The following is a 23,989-nucleotide window of genomic DNA, read 5'->3' on the forward strand; positions in this document are numbered from 1 at the left end:
ATACTCTTCCCTCAGAAGAAAACATTGTTCTCACTCTCTCCTTCGCTTTTTTCAGATCTTGATTTAAATGTGATTTTTCAGAGACTTCCCTGACCCACCTTATATAAAATAGCAATCTTCCCCCTCCCTTCCCTTGGTACTCCCTATCTACTTTAACCCTGTTATATTTTTCTCCAAAGCACTTGTCTCCAAAGCAACTGACAAATTGTTTATTGTTCTGTCTCTCCTGACCAGACTGTAAGTTCCATGAAGGCAAAGAAATGACATGTTTTGTTTTTTCCCTGCTCAGTGCTCTATTTCTAGATTCTGGTAGAATGCCTGAGTTATCATTAAGTATTTATGAGGAAATGGCTAAATAATTGCATGAGTAACTAGGATCAGGGTTATCTAAAATTTATACTCTGCTTTTGTTATTTACTATTATCAGGTAAAACATTCCTAATTTTTACACAGCATTCCATTATAGAGATACACTATAGCATATTCAATCAATTTTCTATTTGGAATATTTAGGCTGTTACTAAATTTACATGATCATTAAATATCCTGGTATACACTGGTATTCCTTGTATATACTAAATATCCTTGAATATATGTCTTCTTGCAGAGCTCTGATCATTTCTTTAGGATAAATTATTTTAAGTAAAATCATTGGGTCAGAAAATATATAGATAATGAATGCTTTTAACATATTTTTCTAAACTGTCCTAGAGAATGGCTCTATCAATTTATCTTACTCCTAAAGATACAAGACTACAATTTTCCTCACCAACAATGAGTATCTGGATCCTTTTTTACCAAAAGAGCTGATATTTTTTCCTGAACATAAGCAGCAATACATGGCCACTATACAATACTTTTTATTTTATTCTATTGAAAAATTTTAATAGAAAAGTTTGAGGAAAATATAAATTTTATTAGTTAATGACAATGGCTGTTTCCAAGCACTATCTTCCACACTAGCATTTTCAATTTTAAAGTTTTAGCAATCTGATAGTTTCTAAAAGATATCTCAACTTTTTTAAAAAGTACCTCATTGTTTTTCTATTTTCAGTTTCATATTGACAATGTTTTCCCATGTTTATTGGTTTTTTCTATGTTTTCCTTAACAAACTGCCTATTCATGACTACCCATTATTCTATTCAGGTATTCATTTTCTTATTGACTTACAAGAGTTGTTCGTGCATTAAAAGTGTTGAGTTTTCATCATGTGGCATATATGTATGTTCACAGTTGCCATTTCCCTTTTTTTCCTGTTAACGATATTTGACACATTTATGTGTTTGTGCAGCAAATCAATCACTTTTTATATGTGGTTTCTTCATTTCATTTTACATTTAAAAGAACCTTCCCACATACAAACAACATGCTATCAATGGTGGTCTCTGATTGGGTGGAATTCTTGGCTTTTCCTTCTTTTTGCTTATATTTTTCCTCTAATAACTATACATGTGTCAGAAGAAGTTTTTTCTTAAATGTTTAAAATAGCAAAGGATTTCTCCACTACTTGGTGATTTATTTATATATGTATTTCCTCAAATTCTTCTATTCCATTATAAGAATATTTCATCATCTTAACCATCTAAAATTTTAGTTTAGGTGCAAAGTATAACTAATTTTATAGTCTTCCAATTTCTGAACCTATTTTCTAGCATCATTTGTTAAATCAGTTTTTCTCCCAATGAACTGAAATGACATCACTGTCAAATACTAATAAGTATTTTTTCAGGACTATACCTTATTCTTAGTCATAATATTTTAATTATTGTAGGTTTATAAAAATGTTCTAATACATGGTAGTGCAAATGCAACTTCATAACTTTATTCTTTCAAAAATTTTTTCTTAGACTTATTCTTCTAAATCAATTTCAGAAAAATATTGTTAAATTCTCTATCTATCCCACCTCTAAAACTCAAAAACATTGGTTAGACTTCTGACTAGAATTGCATTAAATTAATGGATTTGAAAAGAATCCATATAATTTTGAGTCCTCTTAATCAGAAACATGTTTAATCTCTCTACTTATTAAGTTTCTTACAGTTTCTAACTAGGTATTGCTAGAATATTGAAAAATTATGGATTTCAGTGTATGTAGTTGGTAAACAACAATGTAACTTAATATTACTTCAAACAGGTTTTCAGGTAATTTTCTTAGATTTTTAGGTACATCATCATATCATCTGTGAATAACGATAATTCTTTCTTCTTTTTTTCTAATGATTATACCACACCATGCAATCTTTCTGGTCCTAACGACCCTTTATTCCAGGAAAAAGGCCTCCCATCTTGCCAGCTATCTTCTTTAATTTTTTTGTGGTTTTTTTTTTTTGCTTGTTTGCTTTTGTTTTTGATTCTTCACCTGCATTTTTTTTGCCAGCTTTTTACTTGTTTCTCAGAAGGGGATAGTCAATGGGATTTATTCAGCATCTCTTCTACTTACGACTCAGGCAGTCTGCTCTTTCATGGATGGAGAATTTAGGAGTTGAGGTGGCTCTCTGTACCTCCATCAGTTCAGCTCCTTTTATACTCTTGCTAGCACATCACCTATCATATAAAAATGCTGAAGATAACATCCCAAAAAGGAGATACACTATAATTTGGCAAAGAGAATCTACAATGACTCCATTTTTTTAGGGAACACCAAAGGAAAAAAAAATCCTAGAACAAAAAATAGCTCTTCAGAATCTATTTAGTAAGCCTCTAAAAACACATCCCATAATAAAGTTTAAAGATACATTTGAAGGTTGAAATTTTTAACCCTCAGGTCAGAACTATATCTATGCTAATACAGAAAACCAAGATAAAATTACAACTAATGATAAATTAATTTTTAACATTAAATTGCTCTCAATTAAAATATTTTTTCCTATAAATTAAAATAATCTTCTAAATTGTAAAAATAATGCTAGGTTTTAAAATATGCAAGTTGCTAAAATACATGTAATGTTCATAATGTTGTTATTGTGAAATTTTAAAACAAAATACTTAAAACAAAATATTTAGTAAACTGTAAAAATGCATAGATCTTAAAAACACAAAATAAATAAAAATGATTACTTTTGAGAAAGGGAGAGGGATGAGATTACGAGGGACTTACAGGGGTCTTAACTGCATTGATTTTATAACCTATAGATTTATAAGGTAAAATGTTAATATTTTATAAAACCATTTTATAGCTACTTTATGTATGGGTCATTATATCCTCCTACCTGTTTCAAATATCTTATACTTTTAAAAAAATGTAAAACAAAATTTACAAAAAAATTAACTCAAAATGAATCACAGATATAAATTAAAACAAAAAACTATAAAACCTCTAGAAAATGACATAGGAAAAAATCTAGCTGACCTTGGGTTGGTGATACTTTTTAGATACAAAGAAATACCAAGAAATAAAGAAACTAATAAGTTGGACTTCATTAAAATTAAAAACTGCTCTGCAAAAGACATTCTAAATAAAAAGATAAGACATACTAGAAGAAAACATTTGCAAAAGACTCATCTATTAAAAGAGATTACCCAAAATATACTAAGAGCTCTTCAATTCAGCAAAAAGAAAACATAACACAATTAAAAAGTAGAAAAAGAGCTGAACAGACACCAAACCGAAAAAGATATAAGATGGAAAATAAACATATGAAAAGATGTTCAACATTACATGCTGGTAAGAGAATTACAAATTAAAACAATGAGGACTTCTGGTCAAAAAAAAAAAAAAAAGCTAAACTATGAGATCACCTGCTCCCACAATCACATCAAAATTACAACTAAATTATAGAAAAAGATCACTAAAAACCACCTGAAGACTAGCTGGACAAAATTCCTATATCTAAGGTTATAAAGAAGAAGCCATGTCAAGACTGGTAGGAGAAACACAGACACAGACCCTGGGTGTGCAGGTCCCACACCCAGTGTATGGCAATGAAGAAACAAGAGGATATATCACCTGCACAGGACCCACAGAGGAGAGAGAAGATATAGTATCACACTGGGATGCCCAGGCTGGGGCACCAGAAAGAGATCCTGTAACACTTAGCTGAGAAAACCAGTGGGGACTGTATCCCAAAGAGACAAATGGCTGTGGGAAATAAAACATACTGCTCTTAAAGATGTTCAACATCTTTAACCCACTTGCACAAACTGACTTGCTCTAAATAAGTTCCAGCACAGGGACAGCAACTTGAAAAGCACCAGGAACATACAGGAAGAAACTAAAATCGACTAACTTCAGGTGGAGGGCTAGAGGGGCAGGGTTGGGACAACTCTCTCCCAGGACAGAAGTGCTGGTAGGCACCATTGTTTTTTGTCGAGCATTTCTCCCTTCCAGCAGGCCTGGAACAGGCAGGCACCAAATCTATGCTCTCCATTAACCTGGCTAACATCACTCGGCCCACCCTGCTGATTCCCTGAGACTCTGCCCCACCTAACATGCTGGCGGGGCCTAAGCCTCTTTCAGCACCTCCTCCGTAGCAGCGACCTGGCTCAGCTCATGCTACAGAAACACTCACAGGACCACAAACATGACATGAGTGGTGGCTGCCCTAGCCTTGCACTGCAGACTTTCTCAAAAGTCCGCAAATCCCATTCAAGTGGCAGCTGCTCTCTGATGAGCTACAGACTCTCTCAGAGGTCCATATACTCTATACAAGCAACAGCCAGACTTGGTGTGCATTGTAGCTCCTGCAAAGTTGCCCCTAAACCAGCAGAAGGTGCAATCAGTCTCAACTTGCACTGTAATTCTCATAAGGTGGCGTCGAACCTGGCATGAGTGGCAGTAAGTCTTGGCCTATATAAATAGTTCCACTAAGGAGCCATAAGCCTGCTGCAAGTGGCAACTGACACTGGCTCACACAGTAGTGCCCAAAAATGGTCCAAAGAGGAGAACAAGTGGTAGCCAGCTTCATTTCATAACACAGCCTCTCCCAAGCACCACCAAATACTACACAAGCAACAAACAACTGCAGATCACTTTGTAGCTCCTACCAAGCAGCCCCTAACCCTATATGAGTGGTGGCTGATCTTGGCCTGCACTAAAGCCCTTCCCAAGAGGTTAGAGACAAAATGTACCCAGCCATCTTTAGACTGTACCAGAGCCCCATCTAACCAGCTCCACAACCAACACATCCAAAAGGCGGCCTCAGCTGGCACCAAAGCACCATGGAATCCGTTCTCACAACACAGCTCGTCCACTGTAGTTACTGCCAGCCATCACAGCCAGTAAGTCTAAGTATAAATTTCCCCCAATGACCTGCCAGAAGCAATCGAAGCCATTACAACAGGAAGGCACACAGAAATCCCAGAGGTGACACCCCTGTAGTACCTGGCTCAGATGACTAGGGTAATGGCACCAGAGTCCCAGAAGACACTTTCTACATGTAGCCACTCTGTCAAGCTAGAAATGAAGGGGACCAAACTAATACAGTAAAACAAGCACATGGAGTCAGACAAAATGAAGAGACAATGAAACATATTCCACATATAAGAACAGGACAAAACTCCAGAAAAAAAATAAATAACAAAATAAAGGCAAACATCTATCAGGTGCAAAGTTCAAAACAGTGGTATTGAATATATAAACTTGAGAGAATATATAAACTCAGTAAGAACTTCGACAAAGTGATAAAAAAAAAACACAAAAAGGGCAACAAAAAACATAAAGAACCAATCAGAACTGATGAATATAATAACTGAAAGAATTTATTAGAGGGAATCAATATCAGATTAGATGAAACAAACAATCAAATTGGCAATCTATAAGACAAAGTAGCAGAAAACACCCAACGAGAACAACAAAAAGGAAAAAGAATTTTAAAAAATGAGAAGAGTTTAAGGATCTCTGGGATAACATCAAGTGTACCAACATCCATCATAGGAATGCTAGAATGAGAAGAGAAAGGTCAAGGAACTGAAAACATCTGAAAAAATAATGACTGAAAAATTCTATAACCTGGTGAAGGAAACAGAAATACAAGTTCAGAGAATGCAGAGTCCCCAAAACAATAAACTCAATAAGGTCAATATCAAGACATTAAAAATAAAATGCCAAATGTTAAATATAAAAAGAGACTCTTAAAAGTAGCAAGAGAGAGGCAGCTGGTTACATAAAAGGAAGCTCCCAAAAGACTACCAGCTGACTTTTTCAACAGGAACTTTGAAAGTAACAAGGGAATGGCATAAAATATTCAAAGTGATAAATGAGAAAAAACTACAACCAAGATTACTCTACCTAGGAAAGCCCATCATTTAGAAGCAAGGAGGAGGTAAAGAGCTTCTGAGACAAGAAAAAGCTAAAGGTGTTCAACGCCACTCAACTAGTAGTATTACAAGAAATGTTAAAGAAACCTCTTAAAGTAAATATATATATGTAAATGTATATAAATAAGAAATAGAGGAAAGAAAAAAACTCAATGCTAAGGACAAACAATAAAAGCAATGGATCAATCAATTATAAAGCTAGTGCAAAGGTCAAAAGACAAAAGTAGGAAGGTCATGTGTAATTACAACAGTAAAGTAAGGAATACATGCAAACACACACCACAAAAGAAGTAAAAATTAACAAAACATAAATGTAGAGAAGGTGAGTAAAAATGGTAGTGATTTTAGAATATGTTCAAACTTAAGCAACCATGCATTTGAAATAGACTGCTATAAACATAGTTCTGATATATAAGGCCCATGGTAAACACAATATAAACAAACCAAAAGTCTACAAGATACATACAAAAAAATAAAGAGAAAAGAATCCAAATACAACACTATAGAAACACATCAATATATAAGAGAAGGAACTGAGTAAATATGAAAGAAACAGAGATCTACAAAAATAATCAGAATACAATAAAATAGCAATCACTATATATTATCAATAATTACTTTAAATGTAAATGTATTAAATGCTCCAATCAAAAGACACAAGGTGGCTGAATGCATTAAAAGCAAGACCCAAATACATACTGTCTACAAGTGACCCACATCAGATCAAAAGATAGTCAGACAGTGAATATAAAGGAATAAAAAATATATATTTCATGCATATGGAAACAAAACAAAACAAAAAGTTTGGGTAGTAATACTTACATTGAACAAAATAGACTTTAAAACAAAGGATATAACAAGGGACAAAGAAGGACAATTCATAATGATAAAAAGATCAATGCAACAAGAAGTAAACATTTATGCACACAAAACAGAAGAACCTACTAAAGTAAATATTGAAAGACATAAAGAGAGTGTTTAACAGTAATACAATAATTGCAGGGGACTTGAACTCCATTGACATCAATGGATAGATGATTCAGACAGAAAATCAACAAGGAAACAGTGGCCTTAAATGACACATTAGATCAGACTGATTTAACTGATATTTTTAGAGCATTTCTTCCCAAAGCGGCATAATATACATTCTTTTCAAGCACACATGAAACGTTTTCCAGGACGGGCCACATACTCGCCCACAAAACAGGTCTCAATATATTAAAAAAGACTGAATCAAGAGTGCTCTCTGACAACTATGGAATGAAACTAGAATTCAGTTACAAGAAGAAAACTGAAAAACACATCAACATATGGATGCTAAAAAACATGCTACTAAACGATGAATGGGTTAACAATTAAATCAAGGAGAAAATGAGAAGATACCTGGAGACAAATGAAAACAAAAACACAACCCAAAATCGATGGGACACAGTGAAAGCAATTCACAGAAAAAAATTTACAGCAATACAGACCTACCTCTGGAAACAAAAAAATCTCAAATAAACAATCTAAACTTACACCTAAAGGAACTAGAAAAAAAAAGAATAAACAAAGCCCAAAGTGAGTAGAAGGAAATAATAAAAATCAGAGCAGAAATAAATAAAACAGTCTAAAAAAAAAAAAACAACAATATAAAAGATTAATGAAACCAAGAGCTGGGTCTTTGAAAATATAAACAAAATTGATAAAATTTTAACCAGACTCATCAAGAAAAAAAAAGGGCAGACTCATATAAATAAAATCATAAATGAAAGAAGAGATGTGACAACTGACACCGCAGTAATAAAATGGATAAAATATTATGAACATTTATATGCCAACTAATTGGACAGCTGGGAAGAAATAGATAAATTCCTAAAAACATAAACTTTCCAAGACTGAGTCAAGAAGTAACAGAAAATCTGAACAGACTGATAACGACTAACAAAATTGAATCAGTAATCAAAAAATACCGAACAAACAAAAGTCTGGTACTGGACATCTTCACAGGTGAGTTTTACAAAATATTCAAAGAAGAAGTAACACTCATCTTCAAACTACTCCAAAGACTTCAAAAGGTGGGGAGGCTTCCAAGCTCATTTTATGAGGCCAGCATTACCCTGAATCCAAAACTAGACAAAGACACTACAAAAAAAGAAAATTATGGCCAATATCCTTGATGAATATAGATGTAAAAATCCTCAATAAAATATTAGTAAACTGAATTTAGCAATACATTAAAAAGATCATACACCATGATCAAGTGGGATATATCCTGGGATGCAAGTTTGGTTCAAAATCTGCAAATCAATTAATGGGATACATCACATTGACAAAATGAAGGATAAAATCATGTGATCGTATCAATAGATGTAGAAAAAGCATTTTATAAAGTCCAACATCCATTTATGATAAAATGTCTCAGTAAAGTGGGAATATAGAGACAATACCTCAACATAATAAAGGCTATACATGACAAGCCCACAGCTAACATCATACTCAATGATGAAAAGCTAAAAACTTTTTCTTTATGATGAGGAAAAAGACAAGAATGTCCACTTTCATCACTTTTATTCAGCACAGTATTGGAGGTCCTAGCCACAGCAATTAGACAACACAAAGAAATAAAAGGCATCCAGATTATAAAGGAAGAAGTAAAACTGTCATTATTTGCAGATGACATGATACTATATAGAGACAATCCTAAAGATTCTACCAGAATTAATGGTGGAACTAATAAAGTTATTAGAACTAATAAATGAATTCGATAAACTTGCAGGATACAAAATTAACATTCAGAAGTCAGGTGAATTTTTATACACCAATAACAAACCATCAGAGAGAGAAATTAAGAAAATGACACCATTTACAATTGCATCGAAAAGAATAAAATAACTGGAAATAAATTTAACAAAGGAAGTAAAAGACTAGTACTCAGAATCCTATAAAATATTAAAGAAATGGAAGACAACCCAAATAAATGGAAGGATATACCATGCCTCAGGATTGGAGCAATTAACATCATTAAAATGATGGTACTACTCAAAACCATCTAGAAGATTCATTTTAATCCCTATCAAAATAACAATGACATTCTTCTCAGAACTAGAACAGATCATCTTAAAATTGATATGGAACTACAAAAGACCACAAATAGCCATAGCAATCTTGAGAAAGAACAAAGTTGGAAGTCTCATGCAACCTGCTAGTAAACTATACAACAAGGCTATAGTAACCAAAATAGCAATGGTACTGGCATAAAAACAGACTCATAGATCAATGAAACAGAAAACAGAGACCAGAAATAAACTCATGCCTACATGGCAGAGAAGGCAAGACTATACAGTGGGGTAAAGACAGTCTGTTCAATAAATGGTTTGGGAAAACTGGATAGATACGTGCACACAAATGAAACTAGACTACTTTCTTATACCACATACAAGAATAAACTCAAAATGGATTAAAGACTTAAGTATAAGACCTGAAACCATAAAACTCCTAGAAGAAAACATAGAAATAAACTCTTCGACACTTCTCTTAGTAATATTTTTTGGATATACTGCCCCAGGCAAAGGAAACAAAAGAAAAAATAAACGAATGGACTACATGAAATAAGTTTTTGCACAGCAAAGGAAACCATTAACAAAACAAAAAGACAACCTACTGAATGGAAGAAGATATTCGCCAATGATACATCAGATAAGGGGTTAATATCCAACATATATAAACTCATACAGCTTCACACACACACACACACACACACACACACACCAATTAAAAAATGAGCAGAGGACCTAAACAGACATTTCCCCAAAGAAGATATAAAGATGGCCAACAGACATGAAAAGGTGTTCAAGGTCACTAATCCTCAGAGAAATGCAAATTAAAACCATGATGGGATAGCACAACACATCTGTCAGAATGGCTATCATCAAAAAGGCAACAAAAAACATTGCTAGCAAGGACTGGCAAAATGGGAACCCTTGTGTACTGTTAGTGGAATTGTACATGAGTGCAGCCACTATGGAAAACAACATGGTGGCTCCCCAAAAATTAAAAATAACACTACCAAATGACCCAGCAATCCTACTTCTTGGTATTTAACCAAAGAAATCTAAAATACCAATTCAAAAATATATATGCACCCCTCTGTTCACTGCAGCATTATTTACAATAGCCAAGATATGGAAGCAACTCAAATGCCCATTGATAGATGAATGGATAAAGAAGATGTGGTACACATATACAATGGAATATTACTCAACCATAAAAAAAAATATGATCTTGCCATTTGTGGAATGTAGAAAACAAAATGAAGGAACAAACAAAAAAGAAACAAACTCAGAGATACAGAGAACAACTTGATATTCACCAAATTGGGGGGAGGAGGTTGGGAGAAGGTGGAAAAGGTGAAAAGGATTAAGAAATACAAATTGCCAATTATAAAAATAGTCATGGGATGTAAATTATTGCACATAGTCAATAATATTTTAGTAATGATGCTAGATGGGTACTAGACTTATCAATCACTTCAGAGGTATGCAAATGTCTAATCACTATGTTTTACAGCTGAAACTAATATAATACTGTATGCCAAATGTAAAAAAAAAAATGTTAAAAAAATGTCTTAAGATAAAAACAGCGGCAATGAAATACCACACTACACAACTATTAGAATTGATGAAATTCAAAACAATGACAAAATCAAATGCTGACAAGGATGTGGAATAACAGAACTCTCATTTATTGCTGGTGAGAATGCAAATGGTATAGCCACTTTGGATAGCAGTTTGGCATTTTCCTACAAAGGTAAACTTAGCCTGACTATGTGATCCAGCAATTTTGCTCTAACTTGAGAAACAACATCCACTCAAAAGTCTGCACATGAATTTTTATAGCAATATTATTCATAACTGCCAAAACTTGGAAACACTCAAGATACACTTTCAATAGGTTAATGGATAAACTGGCAATCCACAAAATGGAGTACTATTGAGCAATAAAAATATATTAGCCAATCAAACCACAAAAATAAAAGGAGGAACCTTAATGGCATACTGCTAAGTGAAAGAAGCCACTTAAAAACACTACTTTATGATTTCAAATATATGACAGTCTGACAAAAGCAAAGCTATAGAGACAATGAAGATGAATGGTGGTGTCAGGGGTTTGGGGGCAAGAGAGAGAGAAATATGAATTGGTTAATACACAGGAGTTTTATTGGGCAGTGAAACTACTGTGTATGATACTGTAATGATAAACCCATGACATTATGAATTTGTCAAAACCCATGAAGCTGTACAACATAAAGAGTAAACCCTAAAGCAAACTATGGATTTCATTTTATAATAAAGTATCAATAGTGGTTCATTAATCATAACAAATGTACCACTATTCTGTTTCAACCTTAAATGAACATACTGCATTTCCTTTCTGATACTAACCACTCAGAAGTCTAGAATACACAAGTCAAAAGGCATTAACCCATACAAGACTAAACATACTTCAGATGCCAGCTGAACTTCAAGAGTCCCCAGGCCATCTGCATTTCTCAAACAAAGAGCTTCCATGCCCTTTGTCCATAAGTCAAGATGTGTCATTTTCCCAGAACATGAATGTGTTCACCAATCAAAAAGCCCCAGTGATCTTTGGTGTCTAGAATCCTTATTGGGGTTTCAATATACAGGCATAATAGGTAAAATCACTATATGCATGATGAAACTCAATCTTCAAACCTTTCCCCACTCTGAAGAGGTCTTAATAGTCCAAAGCCTCGACTCTCTGTTTATGTGCTTGGTGTTTCCGGTGACCAGCCCTCATCCTAAAGTTATCTAAGGGTCCACCATGAGTTGCCACATTAGCATTCACCAAAGACTAAGTTAATATCCTCATTGTGCATAAGCTTCTCTTAATTTTTCTAACAAAATATTAAAGCAAAATGACACAAACTCTTTTAGTTTCATGAAAGATCAGAGGTTCTAAAGGGATGAAAGGAAGGGAGTATTGATTACAAGGAGACTTTCAAGGGGAGCACTTTTCACAACTAGCTCAGATTGGAATCTCATCAAAAAAGTTTATCAAAAAGGATTAAGGCAGACCAATGCCGCCACGTTTGCTAACACTGAGGCATGTGTCAATATAAAACTCAGAACTGGCATACTCTTAATATAAAACCCATTTCAATTCATTTTTTAAATGGATACTCTGGCTATGGCACATAACAATAGTTAAGGTCTATCAGTCAAATGGAATCGTTATTAAATGAATTAACAAACGGAGAATGAAACGGAAAATCAAGTTGCATTCTTCCTAAAACCTGCCTCTTTCCATAGAGTTAACTGAAGGAGCAAGGACTCAAAACCTATGCCACAAACCAAAGCTCTGAGGATCAAAAATTATAGTTTATAGAACTGTCACTTTCCTCACCAACACCAATAAATAAGTTATTAAATCTACTCTGCTGGCATAATAAAGTCATTTCAATAGAACTAAGAGTGCTACAGTTTCAATGTCAACTTTTCTGAAAATAATCGCTGCCATGCCTCAGAATTCAAATTGCAAAAGTAGGTCATTATTCTTTTCTAGTCTGTCGACACATTTTAATTCATTTTATAAACCTAGAATTTGTTTCTCTCCTATAACCCTAGAAAAATATATTTATGGGAAGGCAATTTAATTTTGCTAGATTGACAGTGACAGTCCTTTAGGGTAGAGACCAACTCAAGCAGGACTAAAGCTGCCATTAGGAGCCAGATTGTCTACATGCTGATTTTGTGACTAGGTTGCACCAGCTAGGACACCCACCTGGCAAACAACAGATATATTGAAATAGTCACATCTCAAGAGGCTGAATATCAGAAGGCTTCTCCCCATTTCTCTGAAAGAATTCAACTAGGGAACTGAAAAGCAAGTGAAGAGAAAAACGTCAAAAGTATATTAAACACTAATTGTAAAACATTAATTGTACCTTCCTGACTACCAATAGGAAAAAATAAAATAAAAATAGAATTTTATAAATAGCCAATAGAAAGATTATTTATTTGGTCATTCAACAAACATTTACTGAAATGCCTGTGGCAGACACTGTTCTAGGTGCTGAGGATACAGCAGTAAACAAAACAATGTCTCTGACTCCATTAGAGAAGATAAATGAGAAATAAATAAATAGGTAGTAAAAAGAAAATAAAACATGGCTGTGTAATAAAAAGTATTGAAGGAGTGCTAATTTATAGAAAATTGTCAAGGAAAACCTCTAGAAGGGACATTTAAGCTGAGACTTGAATGACAAGAAGGATACAGCCAAGCAACAATCTGGGGGAAGACCACTCCCCACAAAAGGACAAGTAGAAAACCTAGAAGCTGAAATGAATTGTAGAGGTAAGAATTGTAAGGTCTGACTTGTAGAACAGAAACAATGGCCTATGTGGCTAGAGTTTCCTGATCAAGATTAAGAATGGCAGTAGACAAGGTCTCCTTAAAGTGTCCCAGCCATTTCAAAGTCATCAGTTGGAAAGATAAAAATAAAACTGCAACCATCGAGTTACTCATGGGAACTTACTTTTGGTCTAGTAATGACCACCAGGAAACTTTCAACAGAAAAAAAGAGAAATATGAGTTAAGAAATGTCCAAAGAGGAGAGGTTTCTGAATCAGAAAACATCAGTATCAGAGTCTTGGCTGAACCAGTGCTGTCAATCACTCCAAAAGCAACAGTGTTCTAAGTAAGATCAATATATCTAGGGCTGGTATGCGTGGACAAAGGGATATCTGAAACTTATAAAACGAAATGTTAAAACACAGAACTCATAAATGAAATCTTAGAAAATTATGCTATGTGTGACAGTCTTCTTACATTCACAAATTAAAATTTTTAAATGAAAAAAATTTAGTAAGTATTTAGTTCACCTATTTTCTTTCTATAGCAAGGATAAAACAAGCCCTTAAGTTTAAAAGCATCTAGAACATTAAATACTATATTTTTAAAATAAAATATACCTATTAAAACAGAACTAACTCATCTTATTTGATGGACAAACTATATTTTGCAGCATTGACAGATTCTCAGATATACTGTACATTATATAACACTAACAAAAATTTTTATAATTGTGCTATAATGTTAAAATTCTCAAACTATGCTTAATGCTATTGAATAAATGCATTTTTCTACAATAGCATTTTCATAAGGCTCTAACTTCATTTTGAGAAAAGAACAAGAAAACAATGAAGATCAAAGCTTACTTTAAATGATGTAGCAATGTGTCTACTTAAGCTATATGCTATTATAAAAAGAACACTGGGATCACAGACTAGATCCCACCTCTAATACTCATCAGCTGTGCAAGCTCCCTGAACCTCAGTTTTCCTCATCAGTAAAATGAGGTTAATACCACCTACTCTCACAAAATGGACAGGAAGATTAAATGAAATATAATAGGGTCCATTGTTTCTATCATTAATGACTCTAACATTCACATTCTTAAAAATTACTTAATCCTTTATGTTTATCTATCTGTCTGTCTGTCTTTCATGCAGGATATTCAAGTTAACACTTAGGTCAATCAGTCTACGTAAATCAAGATGATTCACTTTTATAAAAGTGACACACAGGGAGGAAATAAGCTGTCTGACTTCAGGGCGAGGGCTGGAGGGGCAGCTTTCTCCTGAATAGAAGTGCCAGCAGAGTGTTGAACCCTCCCTCCACCCAGTGTGCAGACCTAGGTGATCACCATCTCTGAGACTCCATCAACCTGGCTAACACAGGTTGCCACGCACAGGTTATTCCCTGAGACCTTGCCTCTTCCAACTTGTGGTCCTACCCGAGCCACCAACAGTGTTCTTTTCCATACAAATAGCCTGTCTTGGCTCATGCTATGGACTTTCCTAAAATCTTCCAAAGGTTCACAGAAGTCAAAGAAGCAGTATCTGGCCTCAACATGCCCCATACCTCTTGCTGAGAAGCCTCAAGTCTGGCACTAGCAGCAGCCTACCTTGGTTCATGGCATGGCCTGTTGAGGTAACTCAGACAAACATGGGTGGCAGCCATCTGAGGATTGCTTGGTGACTCTTGCCAGGTAGCCCCGGGCAGTGCACAGGCTATGTCTAAACCTGGCCTGCAGCTGGGCCCCTCCCAGGAGGCCCTTGGGTCATTGCACCCAGTGCCTGGTTTCAACCGGAGTCGAAGCACCACCCATGGCTGCAACTAAGGAGGATACATCCAAAAGGCAGACTGGTCAGGCACCAGAGCCCTGCTAAAGTGAAGCCCGCTCCGTAGGTTTGGCTCCTCACCAGCCAATACTCACATCTAATCAGCCCGTGGTTCAATTACTCCCACTGATGTGCAAATAGCAACAAAGGCTCAACTACAACAGGAAAGTATAAACAACCCATACAACGGACACACCTTGAGCACCTGGCTCAGATGATCAGGGTTGACTGTGCCACTGGGCCCCATAGGACACCTAATACATAAAGCCATTCTACAAAGACCAGGAGTCTTAGAAACCTTACCTAATACATAGAAACAAACGCAGGGAGGCAGCCAAAACGAAGAGACAAAGAAACATGTCCCAAATGAAAGAACAGGACAAAATTCCAGAAAAAGAACTAAACAAAATGGAGACAAGCAATCTACCAGATGCAGAGTTCAAAACACTAGTTATAAGGATGCTCAGTGAACTTAGAAGAGCAGATGAACTCATTAAGAAATTAAACAAAGAGAAAACATAAAAATGGAGCTAAGAAACATAAAAAAGAACCAGTCAGAAATGAAAAATACAATAACTGAAATGAAGAAAACATTAGCAAGAATCAACAGATTAGATGAAGCAGAGGATCAAATCAGAGATTTGGAAGAAAAGGTAGCAGAAAATACCCAATCAGAACAGCAACAAGAGAAAAGAATACAAAAAAGTGAGGATGATTTAAGGGACAACATCAGGGGTACTGACATTCACCTCATAGTGGTACCAGAAGTAGGAGAGCGAGCAAGGAATTGAAAACCTAGTTGAAGAAATAAAGACAGAAAACCGTCCCTAACTGGTGAAGGAAATACATATACAAGTCCAGGAATTTCAGAGACTCCCGAACAAGATGAACCCAAAGAGGTCCACATCAAGCCACATCATTAAAATGCCAAAGGTTAAAAACAGAATCTTAGAAGCAGCAAGAGAAAAGCAGTTAATTTACCTACAAGGGAGCTTCCATAAGACTGTTAGCTGATTTCTCAACCAACACTGCAGGCCAGAAGGGACTGGCATGAAATATGCAAAGTGATGAAAAGCAAGGATATACAACCAAGATTACTCTACTCAGCAAAGCTAACATTCAGAATCTAAGGACAGATAAAGAGCTTCTTCACCACCAAGCCAGTATTATAGGAAATGTTCAAAGAACTTCTTTAAGAAAAAAATGTTTTGAAAAATACGAATAATAAAGTGACAATAACTACATATCTATCAACAATTACTTCAAATAAAAAATAATTAAATGCTCCAATCAAAAGACAGGGTGTCTAAATGGATAAGAAAACAAGACTCTTACATATACTATCTACAAGAGACTCACTTCAGATCAAAAGACACACAGACTTAAAGTGATGGGAAAAAATATTTAAAAGTATTTAAAATGGAAATTTTAAAAAAACCTGGGGTAGCAATACTTATATCAGATAAAACAGACTTTAAAAACAAAGTCTATAATAAGAGACAAAGAAGGAAACAGTAATCCCATTTCTCAGTATTTAACCGAAAAAACCCAAAATACGACTTTGAAGGGACGTGTATATCCATATGTTCACTGCAGTATTTTTTACAATAGCCAAGATATAGAGGCAACCTAGGTGGCCATCAATGGATAAATGGATAAAGAAGAGGTGGTACACAATGGAATATTACTTAGCTATAAAAAGAAACAAATAAAAGAATGAAATCTTGCAATCTGCAACAACATGGATGGACTTACAGGGTATTGTGCGGAGTGGACAAAGTCAGGCAAAGAAAGACAAATGACATATGATTTCACTTACATGTGAACTCTAAGGAACAAAACAAACAAAACAGAAACAAGTTCACAGATGCAGAGAACATTTTGAAGGTTGCCAGATGGGAGAGGGGCTGGGCAGTAGGTATCAAAGGGGAATACAAATTAGAAATACCAATTGGTAGCTACAAAATAGTATGGGGATGTAAAATATAGCATAGGGAATACAGTCAATAATACTGTAAAAACTATGTATGGTGTCAGACGGGTACTAGATTTCTTGGGGTAATCACCTTCATAAGCTATATAAATGTCTAATCACTATGTCATACACCTGAAACTAATATAATGTTATATGCCAACTGTAACTGAAAAATAAAAAATATTTTTTTAAAAAAGGATCTAGCTTTGCAGGAAGTTTTCTAGGTTTAACAAGAGAATAAGGCACAGCAATGTAGAGAGTTAGAGTGCAACTACCATGTTGGTTTTCAAATTACTTGTTCCCTGGGTTCCAAGCAGGTCTCTGCTCAAAGCCACCCTCAAAGATATGAAAATGCAGGCCCATATACATAAAAGTAATTTCTGAGTTTTGCAACTAATAATTTGTAACACTGTTATTGGACAAGTGAGAGCAAAAGATAACCATTAAATTAATACACAAATGAGCAGTAACCACTACACTATTTCCAAATGAATGGAAGAAAAATAAATAAATAATGTAGATGGGGATCAAGCACTCTGAAACAGTCATGGCCAGAGAGTACCATCAAATTAATTGCTTAGCTCAGTTCATAAGACCTCACCTGGGCTCAGCAGGGACTTCACTGAATAGAACACAGCCTGAATGCAGAAAGCTGTCTGGTGAATTTGGATAGTGCACATGCCTTTAGGTATGTTGCTTGTCTGTGTGTTCTGAGCATTTTAAAAACTACATTTGATAGTAATGCAATTGTGAATCCCTTTTATCTAGTGTTAAATTTATAGTATACTGCTTAGGTAGGCAAAATAGTAAGTAAATAAGTATGTTAGAGAGTCAACTGTAAAAACAAGGTCCAGCTTATGACAAAGAAACACTACAGATACCACTCAATCCCTTACAGTTTCCTCAGCCATAGCTCTAAAAGAGCCATACGATTCAGAATTATTACGCTGAAGTATCTTATGAATTAACAAAGACCTATAAATTCTGTACAGACCCTTTTGTTTAGCATTCAAATTATCTAAAACTGAGAATTTGTAATTGGCTGTTATGCAGCAAAAACAATTAATAGAATACTCAATTCCTTAATCACCTTGGATATGCAAGAGTTTACTATAAACAGTCCTGTATTTAAAGCAATTTGCACTTAAAGCACTACACTAATTACATTCTTCATTCAATACACATTTATTAAGCACTTGGGTAACAGGCACTATTAATGCCTTAATACCATGGTGAATCAAACTGTCCCTGCCTTTGAAGGCAGAGAGTGAGGCTTACAGATATGCAAATAATACACGGTGAAACGAGTGCTATAATAGAACTGTTCAAATCACAATGGAAATATTGGAGAGGAGGACTTAATTCTTCCTGGGGAAGTGAAGAAAGGTTTGCCAGACTATATAACATTTTAACTGAGTGTTAGGTTATTTTAACTGAGTGTATAGATATACTAGAGTTTCTTCATGGGGAGAGGGGAGTGTGACAGACCTATAGCCTATGCAAAGTTGTGTAGGTAGAAAATAGTACTTGTTTGGCATGGAAACAACAGAGCTTAAAAATAAGTAAAGATAAAAAGTAAGCAATGACCAGAAAGGGGCACAAAGAATCTTCAACAGGCCAATTTAGGAAGTCTGGACTTTAACCCAATGAAAATGCAAAGCACTGACAGGTTTCAAGCAGGGTTGTGATAATGGTTTTGGTTTTAGAGAAATCCTTCTGGCCACACAACAAAAGGAAGAAGTAATGTTGGAGGCAATCAAGTTTGGTAGTATTATTAAAAAATTACTATTAAATTACTATTAAAATCACTACTACCCTTAGATCAAGGCTTTGGCCCCAAAGGATTTGGCCCTCATGTGGCCATACCTCTCTGCATATAATGTGCAGTGCCAAGGGACAAGATTATGCACTTTACTGGGTATAATCCCAGAGATCACTTTTCAACTACCTTGAACTCCAGATCCAGCTCAGGTGGCTGAGCCCATTTCCAGGACAGGTCCTCATGCAGGTGTGTGCACTCCTTGGCCTTAAGGGTAGCCAAGCAGCAGCTGTTGAGGGAAGATGAGGACTGTAAAGAAAGCCTGGACATTCCACAAAATATATATCTATAAATATATACATATTTGCAATATTATATGATATATAATACCAAGTTAAAAATATTTCAATTGTGATAAAATGTATATACGTATGTATACTTTCATATAATTGTATATAAGTATCAATATACTTATATAAAACATATACAACATCCACAACATTGGGTGTGTATATATGTACACACATGTGCATGTGCAATATTGTCAATAAGCAATTTTATACCATAGTCACATATACATAAATATTTTTGCCTAGGAACCTAAGATTTTTATGATATATAGTACTGACCTGAAATTTAAAATTTTTTAATATTTCAAAAGATCTCAAATAATTCTTTGACAAAAAATACCTCTTGTATAAGACACACTAAAGTCAGGATCAACTTATTAGAAAGTCAAAACAATTTGAAAACAGATATGCCAACCAGGTGTTGGTAACAGCTTGGTTTTTAAATAAATCATTTAGTGAAAGATCAATGTGTGGCTAAAAGCTGATATGAGCTTCTAAACTGTACAGCTCTTCTCATTAGTGTACAGAGATGCATTACCCTTGCATTAAATAAAGACAGTGAGCAAAACACTGTAGCGAGCCATCTGTTGGCTAATGAAAAAGAAAACCATAGACTCTTTGAGATCAATTTCCATCCAGCCATAAGCAGCAAACACATGTAATGCTTTTTACTATCGACCCCAGCATACATAAAAAAGCAGCTCCACAGCTTTTATGTTATTTTGTGGCAAAGACATTCTAGGTATTAATTACATATGCTAAACAAGACACTTAAAAAAAGTTAACTCTAAATAGCAAATGTCAAAATACAAAACTGCATTTTATTCTCTTTCCACTTACTTTGTATCAATATCCATGGTAAATAGAACAAAATGCAGTAACAAAACTGTAAACTAGGCAGTTTGTCTTCTACGTCCAATCACTTACAATATCACTTATTTTTTTCTATCCCTATTTCACTACCTCTTTTCCTCCCCAACATTCTCATATTTTCCAGGACTTTTTAATCTAATATTCCCTGGGGTCTTCCTTGGCCTCCCCTGTTCCTGTGTTGAAATTTATTATATCAATATTTCTCTCAGAATGTCACATGACCTGATACAGGAAGAGCAACCACAAATACTTTCCTTTTGCCTCTCCTCTTGTTCAAGACTAATGCTTTCACCTAACCTCAAGACCATACCCTTTCCTGCCTTCTCAGAAACATTTTAAATATCTTTTATCTTTTCTAGGTATTCAAATTTCTCTCTTCACTACCATCTTTCCCTCATTACATAAATACATTTAAGTCTCCATCTAAAGAACAATAGAACCCTCAGCTTAAAAGGTAAATAAATACTAGTATGTGGAACTTAACCTATAGTGTCCGCCCTTCAGTCTCTGTCTTCTCACTCTCCTTCCCTTCACACCATTTCAAAGCCCAGTATACAGAAATATAACTTCTGTTAATACCATTACATTAATCCAAAGGTTCTGAATCTAAAGGCTACAGGCTCTGTAGATAGAATTCAGGAGATCCATGAACTTAGGTGAAAAAGCAAATTATTTTCTCCAACCTCTAAAACAACTAATATATTTACAACTACAGGCTCCACTGTATCATGTTGTATATTGTGTTTAAAATGCACATGTACCTTATAACAATTAGTTTGGCAACAATACTTTAATAATTGATTTCCTTTGTAATCCTATGTATTTTATCTGTCTGCAGCAGACTGTATTTTCCAAATTTTCTGCAATAATAGCTCCCATTCCACATGCTCTTCTATGATATAAATTAGTCACCTCACCATAAAGATTTGGATTCCCTTCTCCTTAAATCCAGGCTGGCATTTAACTTGTATCCAAGATAGAAGTAACACTGATGGACTTCTAAGGCTAGGTTACGAAGAACAACATAGGTTCTGGGACTAGGTTTGGGGTGGTCTATTCAACAGCAATAGTTAACCAGAACAGAACTTGGTACCTGGAACTGGAGTATGACATAACAAAAGCATATGACAATGGCTTTGGGATTGGGTGGTAGGCAAAAACTGGAAGGGCCCTGAGGCTTTCACTAGCAAAAGGCTGATGAGCCTTGAGGAGAAGACTTAAAGGAGAGTAAAATGTTATCCGAAGCTGAAGGAAAAGAAGACCCTGTTAAAGAAGTAACAGAAAAATTGGCAAAATGTTGTCTGTGGTAAGTGAAAAAAAAAACAGAAAATGTTGGTAATAAACTGTTACTTCTAGCTAAGGTAATTTATAAGCAGAATTTTCAAACTATCAACTTGTTTCTTTTATATGTGTAATAGAAGGTACAGATAGATGAGCTATAGAAGAAGGTACTGTTTTCAAGCAGAGTTTAGAGAAAATATTTTTAAAAAACAACAATTACTGAGTTAAAAAATAAAACAATGTTTTATCCACAATCTCTCCCAGAAGAGAAAGCTCAAAATAAGAAAAGGTCTGAGGACAAATAACAAATACAGAGTGCTGAAAGAAAAATCTGGCCTCCAGGTAGAGATGAAGCCAAGGGTGCTATTGTAAAATCTTTGTTAACATTTGATTTCTACTTTCTGATCTCCTTCCCAATGCTTTTCTCCATAATGTCCAATAAAATGAGATGTGCTCAGGGGTCTCATTCTCAATTCTGAGCAATTTCTTCTGCATCCACTCCCAAAATCTATTAACGTGAAAAAATTAGCACTCTCTCCTTCTGCCAGCCTCTCTCTCTCTCTGGCCTACATAGCTTTCTGATTTCTCCATTCCAAAATATTTTGTATACTATGCTCAAAATAATCTTAATATATTAGCCATCCTACTCTCCTGCTCAAGATCCTTCAATACATCCCTATCAAAACCTTTTGACATAGCTTACAAATAGGACCTCTGTAAGCTACTCGTTCCCTACAAATTGCTCCCACATACCATTTATTCCAACCATGCCAAAAAACAGGACCGACTGTGGTTATGAGTGCATGCTTTTCTCTCTAGAATGCAACTCCTGTTATGAATCTTAAGTACTTTACTATATATTTTTAATTTTTAAAATTTATTTAATTAGCTACGCAATGGTATGTTTTACTATCTACTAGTTGTGTGATTTTGGCAAATTATGTAAATTTTCAATTTTTTTAATTTTTCAATTACAGTTGACATTTAACATTATATTAGTTTCAGGTATACAGCATAGTGGTTACACATTTATATGATTTATAAAGTGATCATACCAATATATCTAGTACCCACCTAACACCATATATAGTTATTACAATATTATTGACTATATTCCCTAAGCTGCACTTTATACACCTGTGACTATTTTCTAACAGTCAATTTCTATTTTTAATCCCTTCACCTTTTTCACTCAGCCTCCCAACCCTTTTCCTATCTGGCAACCGTCAGTTCTTTGCATCTATGAGTTTGATTTGTTTGTTCAATTATTTTATTTTTTTCGGATTCCACATAAAAGTGAAATCATATGGTATTTGTCTTTCTCTCACTGACTTACTCACTTAACATTCTCTAGGTCCATCCACGTTGTTGCAAACTTTAAGATTCCATTGTACATAAGTATCACATCTTTAACCATTCATCTTTTGATTGGAGGATTTAATTCATTTAGATTTAAAATAAACAATGATAGGTGGGTATATTTTACTCCCTTATTGATTTCTGATTGTTTTTGTAGTTCTTCTCTGTTCCTTTTCTCCTGCTCTCTTCTCTTGTATATTGAGGACTTTCTGTGGTGCTGTTTTTGGATTTGTTCTCCGTTTTGTGTATATCTCTTGTAGATTTTTGGGTTACCATGAGCTTCGTATATACCAAGTTATGTTTATAACAGTCCATTTTAAGTGGATGATCCCTTCAATTTGAACATATTTTAAAACCACTATCATTTTACTCACTCGCTCCACATATTTTTGTCATTATTTCTTAATTCTGTTGTGTTTATGTGTATCCCTTAATTTACTGTTGAAATTACACATGACCTTCCTACATTTGCCTTTTAACCTTTGTACTAGCTTTAGTATTGGTTGATCCACTGCTTTCATTGTTTGCCTTTGTCAGTGAGAATTATTTTCTTTGTGATATTTTCTTATTCATATTTTTTATTATTTTTTCTTCTCAAAAAAGTCCCTTTAACATTTATTGTAGTACTGGTTTGATGGTGATAAACTCCTTTAGTTTTTTTCTTCTCTGGGAAACCACTTCTCTCTCCTTTGATTCTAAATGACAGTCTTGCTGAGTAAAGAAAACTTGCTTCTCATCACTTTGAATATTTCATGCCAGTCCCTTCTGGCCTACAGTGTTGGTTGAGAAATCAGCTAACAGTCTTATGGAAGCTCCCTTGTAGGTAAATTAACTGCTTTTCTCTTGCTGCTTCTAAGATTCTGTTTTTAACCTTTGGCATTTTAATGATGTGGCTTGATGTGGACCTCTTTGGGTTCATCTTTGTCGGGAGGCTCTGAAATTCCTGGCCT

At 34.8% G+C, this 23,989-nt stretch overlaps 1 protein-coding gene across 12 annotated transcripts in view; it reads right to left on the reverse strand.

Moving 5' to 3' along the window:
- PEAK1 (pseudopodium enriched atypical kinase 1) overlaps positions 1–23,989 on the reverse strand; it is a 254,328-nt gene that overhangs the window by 148,433 nt on the left and 81,906 nt on the right. For 6 of the 12 annotated variants that reach the window (XM_025040363.1, XM_015597705.2, XM_025040360.1 and 3 more), the window contains one exon: positions 19,366–19,465. The exons of 3 other annotated variants lie outside the window; for them this stretch is intronic. The gene's annotated coding sequence lies outside the window, so the exon portion shown is untranslated. Of the gene's footprint in view, positions 1–2,442; positions 2,547–13,040; positions 13,136–19,365; positions 19,466–23,989 lie in introns of those variants that run through there. 3 more of the 12 variants (XM_015597707.2, XM_015597709.2, XM_025040362.1) reach the window with 3 other exon arrangements.

This window comes from Pteropus alecto, unplaced genomic scaffold (genome assembly GCF_000325575.1).
Source record: "Pteropus alecto unplaced genomic scaffold, ASM32557v1 scaffold38, whole genome shotgun sequence".
In the NCBI taxonomy this organism is placed as follows: Eukaryota; Metazoa; Chordata; class Mammalia; order Chiroptera; family Pteropodidae; genus Pteropus; species Pteropus alecto.